Source organism: Oryzias latipes, chromosome 13 (genome assembly GCF_002234675.1).
Source record: "Oryzias latipes chromosome 13, ASM223467v1".
Lineage (NCBI taxonomy): Eukaryota > Metazoa > Chordata > Actinopteri > Beloniformes > Adrianichthyidae > Oryzias > Oryzias latipes.
This window is the reverse complement of record NC_019871.2, coordinates 802,736-818,333: the sequence shown is the minus strand read 5'-3', so window position 1 is coordinate 818,333 and position 15,598 is coordinate 802,736. Positions and strand designations below refer to the sequence as shown.

Below are 15,598 nucleotides of genomic sequence, written 5' to 3'. Positions count from 1 at the left end.
GGACACTCACATGCACACACACATGCACACTCACATGCACACTCACATGCACACACACATGCACACTCACATGCACACACACACACACTCACATGGACACTCACATGCACACACACATGCACACATTCACATGCACACATTCACATGCACACTCACATGCACACATTCACATGGACACTCACATGCACACACACACACACACACACCCACATGCACACACACACACACACACTCACATGGACACTCACATGCACACACACATGCACACTCACATGCACACACTCACATGCACACACACACACACACACACTCACATGGACACTCACATGCACACACACATGCACACTCACATGCACACATTCACATGCACACACACATGCACACACACACACACCCCCACTCACATGCACACACACACACACACTCACATGGACACTCACATGCACACACACATGCACACTCACATGCACACATTCACATGCACACACACACACTCACATGGACACTCACATGCACACACACATACACACATTCACATGCACACACACATGCACACATTCACATGCACACACACACACACACACACTCACATGGACACTCACATGCACACACACATGCACACATTCACATGCACACACTCACATGCACACTCACATGCACACACACATGCACACTCACATGCACACATTCACATGCACACACACACACACACTCACATGGACACTCACATGCACACACACATGCACACATTCACATGCACACATTCACATGCACACTCACATGCACACATTCACATGGACACTCACATGCACACACAGACACACACACACCCACATGCACACACACACACACTCACATGGACACTCACATGCACACACACATGCACACTCACATGCACACATTCACATGCACACACACATGCACACACACACACACACACACCCACATGCACACACACACACACTCACATGGACACTCACATGCACACACACATGCACACTCACATGCACACATTCACATGCACACACACATGCACACACACACACACACCCAGTCACATGCACACACACACACACACTCACATGGACACTCACATGCACACACACATGCACACTCACATGCACACATTCACAGAAAATCTTTTTGCGAATTTCCTGCATGTTTAACATCAGCTGCACTGGAATCTGACATTTTCAGTGTGTAAAGAGATTATTTATGAATGATGGAGTTTTTTTATTTTTATTTATTGCCTATAAAGGAATTACAAAACCAAAACAATACAACACGCAAACTTGTTTTTTTACAGAAACAGAGAGAAAATAAAACGTATCATATCTCTGCCCCTTTTACTTCATTAATAAAGTCATTTGGTACAATCTGTTTTCTAAAATCAGTAAACAAAACAAGATTTAAAAAAACAACACATAGCAAACAGAATACAATTATACTAAATGCTACCAATTTTCAGATTGATCACATTTTGAAAACAAATGTTTTTATTTAACAGATGTTCTTGATGTTTGCAGCAGTGGGTTTCGAATCTGCTGTTAACCACTTCCTGACCACAGCTTTATCATTCAATTTCAGTTTTTGGAGGGTTTTTTTTTTTGCCTCAAGCAGCAAACGGCAACGTTAAACATGTAAACTGTAACATGAAGGAAACCCGACAGACTAAAATGGAAAGATCATCCACCCGAACGAGGCAACAGGGGCTCCAAAAATGACCACTTGGGGGGCATAAAGACTCATTCCAATGAAAACAGTTTTTTCTGATGATGGAGGAAATTTATGAAGAAAATTGGGATTTAACAGCATTTCTGAGAATCAGGAGCAAAAGAAAAAAAGGACATATTTGTGTCGTAGAAACTATCCTGGGCGGAGCCACAAGCTCCCTGCTCCGCCCCCTTTCTGATCGTCCACCTACAGACCAACAGATCCATGATCGTCTTTGTTTTCCTGGTCTGAGCTGGAATCTGGATCAGAACTGGACGACTGGATGGCAACTGCTGCCATTTTTGTTGCACCGCTAATGTTCAGATGAGGTTGTGAGCTCAAGTGGGGGAAGTGGGGCAGAGTTTACTCGGCGCCAACAGTTCTGCCCACAACTCATAGGCTGTGGCCAAAATCCCGCCCTAACCCCTAACTACTGTATGGTGTGGTGTTATGTAGGGCCCTGGATTTTAAAAGCAATTCAGACACCATGGTCACTCCCTTTTTTTTTAAACGGTTGATATGACGTAATTGATTTCACAAAGTTAAAATCTAATCAATATGAGCGATTTATGACGATTATTCATGAGTCCACTGTCTTCTGAAGATAAAAATCTTGATGGTTTATAAAAAAAATACATTTAAACACATTTTTGCAGCAAAAAATAGTTAAAATGCAATGCATTGTGGTCAATATTCACCGACCGAATGAGCATCGATGCACGCTGGTTTTTGGCAGAGACTTCTGGGAAATTTCTAGGGCTCTGGATTTTGGAACTGTAGATTCAGACAGCACTGCAAAATGACCAAGACATTAAATAGTACACTAGATAGTACACATTGTCGTGAGTAGGGAAGGATTTGGACACAACCATAGACACATTTCTAATGTACTCCTGCCGCTCTGCAGAAACTATGTCCTAGAAAACAACACTTTTTAAAATTTTGAGCTTAAAGCAGCATCATCCTAATTAAAATGACCACTGGGAACTACTTTGAGTTTACATACTCTCTACTTTTTTCTCCAACACAGACCCTGACAGTCTGTCACAGACCCGTTCCTACATGTCCCACCCTGCATGTCTGTCAGTGGAGAGAGCCCACCTTGACAGACGGGGGAGGGAGGTTTTATCTCCCCCCCAGAAGCAGATGACACGCAGTGTGGATCAGAGTCATTGGCTGGACTCATGTTGAGGACTTTGGCCATGTCGCCATCACCTTGAAGGGGCTTGGTGGCTAAACGCTCTACCTCCAACCGTACTTTTACTAATTCTAGGAACCACAAGCAGTCCTGCATTTTGCGAGCGAAGTGTTCTCATTGGATGGTAAGGGACTATGAGGTCCTTAATATAGGACGGGGCCATACCATGTAAGGCCTTATAGGTTAACAGGAGGATCTTGAACTTGATTCTAGAATCAGCTGGGATCCAGTGAAGTGAAACCAACACAGGAGTGATGTGATCTCCTCTGCTAGTTCCTGCTAACAATCTAGCTGCTGCGTTCTGAACCAGCTGGAAGAACGTGGAATTTCCTTATTTCAGTGGTAGTTTGTGCTTCTCGCTCACCGCAGTGGGGTGCAGAAATCTAGTACTTCCACTGATCAGGCGTGTCTGGCCCCAGGTGTAGGTGAATTCTCAGCACGTGGGATATTCCCGCCTCCGCCCTGAACTGGCATTAATTACGTCTTTTTCACTCAGCTCATGTCCTCTACCTTGTGACACTCATTCTCTCCACGCATTTTACTGTGGTGCAAATCGGCCAAATGGTACTTACCACTCCTGCTCTGCTCCTCGGAGTCCCCTCAACTGTCGGGGTCCCAGTCGGTGAGAGGAAACTCGCCCCGTAAAGGGTGTCAAGCGGTTGCTTACTGAAGCGCACCGGGCGTGGCCATAGTCTTCACGAGGTCCTGACCCCGATTGGACCTCCGCTCAGTTTGGAATCCGGCTCAGAAGGACGTATTTGTCGAGGTTGTTTCTGAAAACACAAGACTGGATCACAAAACAGACACAAGAGCCCAGTATGATGTCCCACGAGGAGAGCTGGAAACAGACAACTGTCCAATGCCTCTGTCTCCAACAGCTCTGTGGATGTCTGTCCGACCTCCTATTTTATTTTCAATTGGTTACAGAATCTAGGAGGAGCAAGGTCAGTAGATAACAATCCACCCGTTTAAACTTCTTGCTGCAGACATGGGAGTCTTGGTTCACAGTTCCTGCTTATCAGTTTTTATCCCAAACTCCCTCTGCTTTCCCAGACATCTCCTTGCTCCAGATGGTATGTGGAGAAGAAAAAAGATCCCCACATGAGCCTTCAATGTGTAGGTCTGCAGAGTTCAAAAAGCTGTCTGGAATGATGGTAAAGTGAATAAAGTGAATACATCCAACAAAAACTCATCCATGCATTTGTTCCGTCGAGGCTGGATTACTGTAACTCCTTGTTAGCAGCGTGTCCTAAGAGTTCCTTAAGAAGTCTCCAGCTTGTTCAGAACGCAGCAGCTAGATTGTTAGCAGGAACTAGCAGAAGAGATCACATCACTCCTGTGTTAGTTTCACTTCACAAACAAGTTGTGGTTCTGTGTGTGAATTGTGTGTTCAATTAATTGGTGATGAATAAAATGTCTAATGGAGAAATAGAAATATATTTTTTTTTTTCAAACACAAATGAAAATAAACACAGGAGTTTAAAATAGACAGATGAAGGAGTGGGTAGAGGAGAAATCTTGTATGATCCCTCCCCTTTTTACAACACCTTATATCGTGCATACTTCTATTTACAGTTTTTGTTTCCTTAAAACATTCAAATTATCTTCTGCATAGAAATAACCGAAGGTAACTTGTAACTGTTTAACCAATTTTATGCCGGTCCTCTGTAACCCGGATCAGTGCCCCACTTCCATCACAGATTTGGAACACCTGGGTGCTCTTATTGTGGTGGGGTCAGTTCCCTATAATAACATCCAGGTCACATACTTCCTGTCATCCAAGCTCTGGCTGTTGCTGATCTGCTGTGGCTGACTGCATTCAATTATTTTTATCGCTAGAGGAGACATCACGTGGTTCCTCGTGGGTGGAGAGCACCGCCATCTTGGTGAGGTCAAGTCACTGCTGCAGCGCATTCATGTCAACACAGTTTTTGCAAAAGGACAGGTCATTGTGCCGGTTTCAACTGTCAAAATCTGATAAATTAGTCCACGAAGGAGAAAGGCATAACATTTTACAGGTAAGTATTATCATTTTTTTTCTTTTAAAGCTGCAGGGGCTTCATTAATAGTACACTCGCCACAAAGACAGCTACTTCCCCCGAGCCGTCACTCTGATGAACTCCTGACTCCGGACCACTCAAGGACACTGAACAACCACGGAAACTGCCAAACTGGAATTACTGCTGCTGCATTTTTGACTTTTTTATTTTATTTATTTATTTATTTAGTTAAGTTTATTTATTCATACAGCTACCTTATATCTACCTTCTTTTTATTATTTATCCTCTTGTTGTCTTACCCCTCACACTTTCTATACCTTGCCAGTTTGCACGAGAGCACAAGTAACTGAAGACAAATTCCCTGTATAGCTGTAGAGCTGAGACTGTTGATCAGGCAGCAGTTGACAGAGTCCTCATCTTCCAGATCCACGTACCGTGTTGAATCATTTGAGGCAGGATGCTACCTAACTTTCTGTTATAAATATATTCCTATATCTCCAGTCAGTCAACTTAGGTCTGGCTTTGTTGAAAGATTAGTGGAAAATGCACAAAGTTAGAAAAAAGCTAAACTTCAGTTGTGGCAGAAAAATGTGAAGCACTAATGAAATCTTTTGCTAAAAGAGAAATAATTTTGGATGAAAAAGCTGCAGGTTTAGACGCTTCTAAACCTCTTCATTAAAAAAACAGATGTCCTATTTGTGTCTAACAAACTATTGTAGAGCATGGACACCAGTCAGGAAACGTTTTCTGAAAACTGGCTGTAACGAAATGCTGGTAGTTTGTAACCAGTTCTACCAAATACAAAAAGGTTTCACAAAGACTTAAGAGTACATCAAATTAAAAAAACTTGAAGTTGTACCTGCAAGCACGGAGCGGACAGACAACAGTGACCTTCATTCTGTCCACTGAAGGTGCATCTGAAATGAAAATCAGTGAAACAGTTTGGACAGAGTTCCGCCTCTCCTCACAGCGGCCTGAGTTCAGGAAAGTAAGTCACAGCGGTTTGTGACGTGGCTGCAAAAAGTGTGAACTGTGAAAAGTGTCTGTCATTTCATAAAAATAGGATGAATTTAGTTTCTAAACAACATCCACTAAAAGACTCAAGAAAATGTAAACTATATTTCTTTGAACTACGATTGGGTGTGAGACTATGATTTAAACTAACACTCAAAGAATTTGACTGAATAGAAAATAGATTTTCTTTACACCAAACTCTGCAGAAGAGACCACTGATGGCTCTGATTTATGATAAAAACATGTCAACATCTAAGCTGGAAACCCCCCCCCCCGATGCAGAGGAGGCCTTCTGTCACCCAAAACAGGCTTTAATAGATGCACCGCCGCTCAGCAACCTGTTTATTGTTCATTTTCATTTATTTATTTGTTCCTTTCATGAAAATTATTTATGCCCAAATGTTTACATGTTTGTTTTACCTATTAAACATTTTCATGATTAGAAGTGAGCAGAATTGAAGAATACAATTCTTATAATTGTCTTCTCCCTTTTAAACATTACATTTACATTTCTCGCACCATCACCTGTGCTCAGATTTCACCACATACAGTTCAAATAAACAGTAAATACATTCCATTCATTTAGTACATGCAATCCAAACATTCCATTCAACAGTCAAGTTTGTACAAACTAATATGTTTAACTTTATACATCCGTTTAAATTGAATAATATTTTGACAACTTTTTAACTGATTCTCCTGGGAATTCCATAGTTTTACCTCTACTATAGACAAATACTTTAGCTTTAATGTTGTTCAAACAATCTGTTGTTTGGAATCAAATTTACTCCTATGATTTGCAATTCAATTGTCATGGTTAAATTTTTAAGTTTTAATAAAAACCTGACTTAATGAAAAGTTCATGTGTGTGATCTCTTAAATTAGCTTTATGAATAATTCCAATAGATCTCTTCTGTAATAGAATTAAGGGCCTCTTATTAGTTTCATATGCATTTCCCCACACTTCAATACAATATGTAAAATAAGGGCAAACCACAGAGCAATATAACATCTGCATAATATGACATGGTAAAACATATTTAGATTTGTTCAGAACAAAAAGACTCTTGGCTACTTTATGTTTTACATAAAATATATGAGATTTCCATGTTAATTTGTCGTCCAACATCATCCCTAAAAATGTAAATTCAGACAGCTGTTCTATGTTTCTGTTGTCAATGGACAAAGTCACTTCTGTTTTTTCTTTATTACCAAACACCATAAACTTTGTTTTTGTTAGATTCAAAGACAGTTTATTGTAGTCAAACCACATTTTGAGTTTTATCATTTCCATTTCAATACTTTTAGCTAAGGTTTTCAGATTATCCCCAGAACAGAAAAAGTTAGTATCATCAGCAAATAAAACAAACTGTAACAACTTAGAAATATCACAAATATCATTTATGTATAAAATAAAATGTTTAAGTCCTAGAATTGAGCCTTGTGGAAGTCCACAAATGATATTCATAAGATCAGACTTATTACCTCCAAACTGTACATATTGTTGTCTGTTTTGTGAATAACTGGTGATCCAGTTCAGGGCGATTCCTCTAACCCCAGATGCATATCATTTAGAAATCAAGATAGAATAATCTATGGTGTCAAAAGCCTTTTTTAAATGGCAATGGCAAATGGCACCTGATAAATTCTTTGCTGATATAAATGGTGACGACCTCAGACCTGTTGCTTAGCCTCCTTCTGATGTTGCTTCCATGAGTAAAAGCTTTAGTGGCTGCTTCAAGTCTGCCTCTATTGTGTAACTACATTCTGTAACTTTGAAAGTTCCACATTTTGTGGTCATGTTGCTGATCTGCCGTCTGGGCGACACCTGAACTGGATGTTGATGTTCCCAATAGTGATCATGAAGTAGTGTTGGATAAGCAAAAGCATGCAGTGCACAGTAAAAAACAAGACAATCAACTCCATAAATGACCTGAAGGAAAACTATTCCTCCCAAAAAACAAAAAACGCCTACACAAATGGGCTGCAATATTAGAACAGACTATCCCTGCATGGGTTTTGCTCCAGCGCTAAAGGAGACTCAGAGGAGAGTTTTACACTGCTGCTCTGGGTCTCTGGGTTAGCAGAGGCTAGCAGAAATGTTCCTGGAGAGAAGAGCGGCTCTGTCCAGTGGGATGGACGCCATCCCTCCATATGAGACCAGGCTTCCCCCTAAAGGTGGACGGAAAGGTTCAATACGGTTCTATGCTTGTAACGGCTCTCACTGCGGTTCGCTGGAGCCCCAACACTTTTGAAACGACTTCATAACCTGTTCCACTCTCATAGATCTCTATTACTTTTGTTCTCATTTGTTCCTGAATGTCTTTAGACCTTGGCATGATGTCCAGGTGTTGAGGATCTTTTGGTCTACTTCCCTTTGTCAGGCAGGTCCTAAGCCATGTCTTGAATGGAGACAGGTGTGGCAGCGTCAGGCTTGGCTGTGGCCAGAGGATTTGAACTCAGCTTTGAGAAACCAAAGGTACATTTTAGCAGAAGGGGCAATCAGTTTTTCACACGGGGCAATAGAGGCATATTACAGTTTTTTATTTATAAATTTATTATTATTGTAAGGTTCATATTTTGTTTAGGAGGTTGACTGCCCTGGGGATGAAACTGTTCTTAAGTCTGTTGGTGCGAGCCTTGTGAGATCTGAACCGCCGGCCTGACGGTGGCAGTTGGAACAGGTGGTGGTTGGGATTCATGACTCTGCACTCCAATCCACCAGTGTCACTTTTTACACAGAACATATTGTGGAAAGACAGAAATTCTGCACCATGGATTTTCATGAAGAAAAAAACAAAGAACAGAAACATCTTTGACAAAAATGAGAAGAAGTTCACCAAACTCCACCAAGTTGTCATACTTGGTGACAACAGCGTGACCCTTCCTGTAACTTAGTCCATTGTACATGACATCATCTTTGTATTTCTTTCAGTAAAGCTAAAATGTAGAAGTGCATTTTTAACTTCTTCACTTTAAATCTCTGAGTGACCGTTTTAACTTGCACTGCTGGAGGACTCGCCGCCCCGGCGGAAAGGAAAGCCTAAAACATCTGATGTCTTTCTGAAAGAGTCAAACACAAATGGATAAAGTTTTTCTGATGTCTGACACATTTCTTGAAGTAACTAAGTTACTCCATTGTCCACAGTCTGATGAGTGGACCACAGTTGAGGAACAACCCTGAATAATGTCGTAAGTAGTGGTGTTTAGGTCTCAAGTTGATGCAAGGAAACAGTGGCTGTCTGGAAACCAGTACCAGACATCAGAAAAACTTTATCCATTTGTGTTTGACTCTTTCAGAAAGACATCAGATGTTTCAGGCTTTCCTGATCCGGTCTTTTATCCTTTTGTTTGAAATAGCTGGAAATCAATCAATCAAATTCCAGTCATTCAGTTCAACTCAATTTTTCATTCATACAGCCCAACATCACAACACAGTTGTCTCAACGAGCTTCACACCAGTGATTGTGTGAATTTGATTGATTTCCAGCCATTTCAAACAAAATGATAGACCATGGCAATGCATAGATGTGTAAACTATATACATTTTATTTCACAAATGGATTAGAAAATAAAAATATTTTTTTTCATGTCTTCTTGAGATTGTAATGACTATAAATCACAAATAGGCATGTTAACATCTATACATACAGCACTCACATAAATATCACATTGAATCCATTGAACGTAACAATAGTCAAATAGTTTGACTAATTGTTTAATATACATAAAATTAATATTGCATAATCCCACCCACATGTTTAAAGGTTTCTCCGTGTTGCAGTTACTCAGCTCTCCATGACACGATTTAAAACCTGACACAATGAAACCATCGCTGATGCTGTCAGAGCGGACCGCCACCCAAAAACAGCTTCAAAGGGAGGGACGTGTCTTGAACAGTTTTTACTCCAGACGTCCAAACTGCAGCAGCTTGAAGGACTTTTTATTGCTTTGAAGTTTCATCCCTCGATATAGATTGATTGTGCTATTGTCATCTTTCAAACCGTTAAGTAAACAAATTGTTCCTTATTTGAAGTGGATTTAGGTGATCGAGTCTCGCCTGAGACTTGGGAACAGAATGGACAGAACAATAGTGGAAGGAATTAAACCCCTGATGATGTGTTTCCGAGTTTTTTCCTCAGGTATCAGGTTGGGGGTGGAGTGTCATGCTGACACCACTAGAGGGCGGGAAAGAGCCTCTCCTCCTGTCTTTCTCAGGTGTTGCTCAGAGTCTGGGCTGGGTGGACTGTCTGGGATCTCCTCCTCCTCCTCTCTGACAGTTTCCTCTTCAGAGTCTCTTGGAATTTTGGACACATGAAGAAGTAGATGACGGGGTTGAGGCAGACGTTCAGCGCCGACAGGAAGAGCGTCACCTCCTTCAGGTGGTAAAGCACAACACTGTCCCTACAGCAGTCTTTTGACTCTTGTACCTGGCAGTGAGTGTACTGTATGCGGCAGGCATGGTACGGGACAAAGCAGATGAAGAACACCACCAGGATGATGAAGATGCTGCGGCTCGACCGGCCACAGGCACCGGTGCTGTCCTGGCAGATGCGTGTCTGGGACCTGTACACCTCCATGCCGATGGAGCCGTAGCAGAAGGTCACAATGACAAACGTCACCCAGAACAGAATTGTATTGAAAACGATTATCCCAGTGTGCCACTGAGCTCCAGCTGGTGTCTTCAGCAGCATGCAGTCCTGGAAGTTCTTCCCCGTCGGGTCCTTGCTCGTCATCACAACGTTAGGCAGCACGATGGCGAGGAGGATGACCCAGCTGAGGAGCACTACCACCCAAGCACATCTGGTCTTCTCCAGATAGCGCAGCAAGGAAACCACACTAAACCTGGGTGTGCAAGAGGCAGAGGACGAGGGGTGGACAATCTTGGCGTAGCGCTCAAGGCTGATAAAGCCGATGAAGATGATTCCCATGTACAAGCATGTATAGAAGAGCACATCCGTGTATCTGCAAGTGATCACGTACAGATCCTTGTTCTGGAAGCCCAGGTTATCTGCCACTCTTAAGGGGATGGTGATTAGCATGAGGAGGTCGGCCACCACCATGTTCTGCAGGTACACCACCAGACCAGAATCAGCACCAAGTCTGAGGAAGATCCAGGCGACCATGCAGTTGAGAGGAAGACCCACCACGAAGACAAGGCAGTAGAGCGAGGGCAGGACCCGAAGTGTGAAGACGCTGTCGAGGTCGGAGTTGTTGGTCTGGATCTCCGTGGAGTAATTCATCCCTGCAAACACAACACCTTCAGAACAGAAGGGCCCTGACAAACAATGTCTGCAGACATAACAGCACAGAGACCGGATCAATTCTGTTCAAACCAGAAGGATGACTGTCAATCAGACAGCAGAAGACGGAATACCAACCTTGGTGCCATCATGGACGATTTACATGATATGGACCTTCTTATTTAACATCACACCCATGTCTTTAACTTGGTTCGTCTGTGACAAGGAAACTGACTTTGACCAAAAATAAGAAACAAACAAATATATACATTTATAAATCAATTATTAAAAGTGATTAAAACAAAAGCCTTTTCTAATTATATCAAAAGACACTCCACTTTGTTTTTCAATATATGGTTTCAATGATTTTGATGATCATCAATTACGTAATATACCTTTTTTCCAATCATGAGAAATATGCACCTATTTGGATACTTGATCTGGATAGGTTATAATGATCCTGAAACAATGCTTACGTAATTAACAAGTACTTTATATCTGTCATTTGATCTATGGATATTTAGGGATACACCTGAATCTGTGTTGGTAAAGTATAAAAAACTGAAGTTAAGAAGCGGATAATGATAATTTAGGTTAAAATCAAAGGTGAAGTAGAAAAGGGGGTTGGATTATATAACTGGGACCTGGGTGGGTGGAGGGAGGAATCTGCTGAGAGAGGAGTGCCAGCTGTATGTGATTGTCCTGTGTTTTCTGTTTGAATTACTTTTCATATTTTATGACTATTGTATTTGCTTTTATGTAAAGCAATTTGTGTTTTCAGCTGGAATGAAAGGCGCTATACAAAGAAATACAGTTTGTGTCTATTTAAAACTAAGGGAAACATTTGAATTATTTACAAGGATGTGTGGATTCATATGTCTTTTCCTATCAGTTTCATGACCAGTTATCCCAAGTTTGGTATATCTGTGTATTCACTTTTGTTTTAATATCTTGAAATAAACCATTTCCAAATCCAGTGTTTCCATGGAGATGATGACAGTTTGAACATCTCATCATTTCTCAGAAAGAAGCTGCCGCTGTCGGCCATGGGAAGAGACGGGACAATTTGCAAATCATTTGTTAAGCAAACCGATCCCAGAGTCCGCTGGAATTCAGAGGCAGGATGATCCTCTATATTTAGACTCTCTTCAGTCAGACAATGATTTACTTTGAAGCTCACATTTATGTGTTTTGGTCACAAAAAATGCATGACTGGCATCAGAAACATGCAGAAAAATTAAGTCAAAAACTCAGCCAGAAGTCTGTTTTAATGTCATGTTTGTCTCTGTTGTGAATTCCTGGTTGATGCTGATAATAAAAAAGGCAGGCTCTCAACTTAAACGCACAAATTTAAATACAAATACACAACACAGTTCTTTTTTAAAGAATTTAGAACTTCCCATCAATTCTTTTGACCAATCCTCTCCTTTTTTGGCCCCTCTAGGGATTCTGGGTAGTGTAGTTCTACTACAATAACTTCTTTTGGGAAAAGAAATGTGACAAAAGAAGCTCAAATTAACTTCCCACAGGATCTTTGCCCTCTCATTCTCTAACACCTTCAGCTGTGTTTCCCATTTTGACCTTGGGGTTTCCAGTTCATATTCTGCACACATGTTCCTGTATATTATTCCAGCCACTTGATTGTGGCGCTCCATGTATGCTTTCCCTGCCAGCATCTTACACCCTGCAGTTATGTGCTGGATTGTTTCAGGCGCCTCTTTGCACAGCCTACACTTGGGGACACTTTGAAAGTTTTCCCAATTTTTCAGACTGACTGACCTTCATTTCTTAAAGTAATGATGGCGACTCGTTTTTCTGTACTTGGCTGCTTTTTTCTTGCCATAATCCAAATTCTAACAGTCTATTCAGTAGGACTATCAGCTGTGTGTCCACCTGACTTCTGCACAACACAACTGATGGTCCCAACCCCATTTATAAGGCAAGAAATCACACTTATTAAACCTGTGGGCACACCTGAGGAGTGAGAAACATTTCAGGTGACTACCTCTGGTAGCTCATAAAGAGAATGACAAGAGTGTACGAAGCAGTAATTAAAGCAAAAGGTGGCTACTATGAAGAACCTACAATATGACATATTTTCATTTTTTTCACACTTTTTTGTTATGTATATAATTCCACATGTGTTAATTCATAGTTTTGATGCCTTCAGTGTGAATCTACAGTTTTCATAGTCATGGAAATAAAGAAAACTGTTTGAATGAGGTGTGTCTAAACTTTTCGTCTGTACTATAATATATATATATATATATATATATATATATATATATATATATATATATATATATATATATATCGTAATTTCCGGACTATAAGCCGCTACTTTTTTCCTGCGCTTACAGCCCTGCGGCTTATTCAGTGACGCGGTTAATTTATGGATTTAATTGGCGGCCGCCATGTATGTACTTCCGGACTCAGTGTATGGTTTGAATTCTCCATCTAACACCAAACACAAGTCATTTATTTTTCAACACACCTCTAAGCAGCCAAACAGCATGGACTTGACTTCAGGTCTTAGACACTTCAGTCATGGTTCAACAAAACGAAACACGCATGCCCGGCCGCATCCCAGAATCCTTTGATGCCATCAGACCCAACGTGCACGTGATCGCCACTACAATATGATGAAGCTTTCAAGTTAAAAACAATCGTTAAAAGCAGCGTAAAAAAATCCACCATCACCAACGGGTTTGGAAAGGCCGCTCTGCTGCGTGACGGAAAGAACAGCGCATGCTCAGGAGTGAATTTACCTCTGAGTCATAGTGACTCGGCTGGCAGCACGTAAATATGTGGGAATAACATCAGCCTTTATTTTGTCGGGACACGACTGGAAACACAAATTGACGTGGTCGTTTTAACGGTTTCTAAGGACTGACCTCCTTGCTTTTCTGACGACCTGTCCTCCTCCACCAACTCCACAATGGTCATCAAAAAAGCACAGAAGCGTCTCCATTCCCTCCGGAGACTCAGGAAGGCTGGAGTTCCAACACTTCATCACCTTCTACCATGGAGAACTTCCTGACTCAGAGCTTCACATCCTGGTTTGTAGCTGCAGGGTTCAGGACAAACAACGGCTCAGCAGGATTGTTGGTGCACGTCTCCCAATCCTGGAGGAGTTATACGAACAGTGCTGCCTACGCAGAGCAACCTCCATCATCAGGGACCCACAGCCCCCCCCTCATGGACTGTTCTACCTCAGGCCATCTGGGAGGAGGTTCAGGAGCATCAGCTGCAGATCCAGCAGGAGCTAAAAGCTTCTTCCCACAGGCTGTGAGGCTGCTGAACGGACTATCCTCCTCATCCATTTATGCTCTGACAAACTCCACTGTCACGGTGAGGGGGGGCTTGAGAGCAGGTAGGACCCAGACGCAGAGGCAGGAGGCACACGGTTCCAAGGCAAGAGGGTTCATTGCAAACAAAAGACGCTGCCGAGCAGGATAACAAAAACAATACTAGACTTACTATGGCGTGGCATGAAACATGGAAACATCCAAGAAATAAATGACGCTATGACATGAAGACGTTAATGGACCAGCACAAGAGGAAGGGAGAGACGAGACTTAAATACAGACAGGGCAGACAAGACACGGGTGAACATGATCAGGACAGATAGGGACCAGGAAGTAAAACTCAGGAACATGACCAAACAGAACACCTTTCAAAATAAAACAGGAAAGAGAACCAAACATGACAGAACAAGAAACAAAAGAAAAAACCAAGACAAAACAAACTCAAACCATGACATCCACTCTGCAATAAGACCCATTGGATTACCCCCCCAACCCCCCACACAACCCGAAGACACATAACATGGACACAGACTCTAGCAACCCCCCCCCAAACAAGAACTACTGTTAACGCACATAGTCACTTTCTCACTGAATGCTGGTCTCTATTCTATTCCATTCTACTCTATTTTATTTCTGATTGAATTTTTAATTATTATTTCACAAAATTTTTATTCATCTTGTTTTTATTCTAGGATTGTTCTTTTACTGCTATTTTTATTATTGCTGTTTTTTGCATTGTCATGCTAGTGAGAAACAACATCTCGTCTCACCCGTGTATTTCTTCGCAAAAACTGTGTGTGGAATGACAAGAAACCTATCTTGAATCTTGAATCTTGAATATAGATAGATAGATAGATAGATAGATAGATAGATAGATAGATAGATAGATAGATAGACAGACAGACAGACAGACAGACAGACAGACAGATAGACAGATAGACAGATAGACAGATAGACAGATAGATAGATAGATAGATAGATAGATAGATAGATAGATAGATAGATAGATAGATAGATAGACAGATAGATAGATAGATAGATAGATAGATAGATAGATAGATAGATAGATAGATAGATAGATAGATAGATAGATAGATAGATAGATAGAGGGAGGGAGCCAGT

The 15,598-nt window shown here is 41.4% G+C and overlaps 1 long non-coding RNA gene across 2 annotated transcripts; it reads left to right on the top strand.

Annotated features, from left to right (window-relative positions):
• Nucleotides 1-4,767: 4,767 nt before the first annotated feature.
• LOC110016168 lies at nucleotides 4,768-12,144 on the top strand. Of its 2 annotated transcripts, XR_002291455.2 has the most exons (3): nucleotides 4,768-4,929; nucleotides 8,310-8,404; nucleotides 10,144-12,144. It is a non-coding gene; the product is annotated as an uncharacterized LOC110016168 (long non-coding RNA). The 2 variants fall into 2 exon arrangements; XR_002874498.1 differs by having other exon boundaries at nucleotides 8,310-12,144.
• Nucleotides 12,145-15,598: the final 3,454 nt, after the last annotated feature.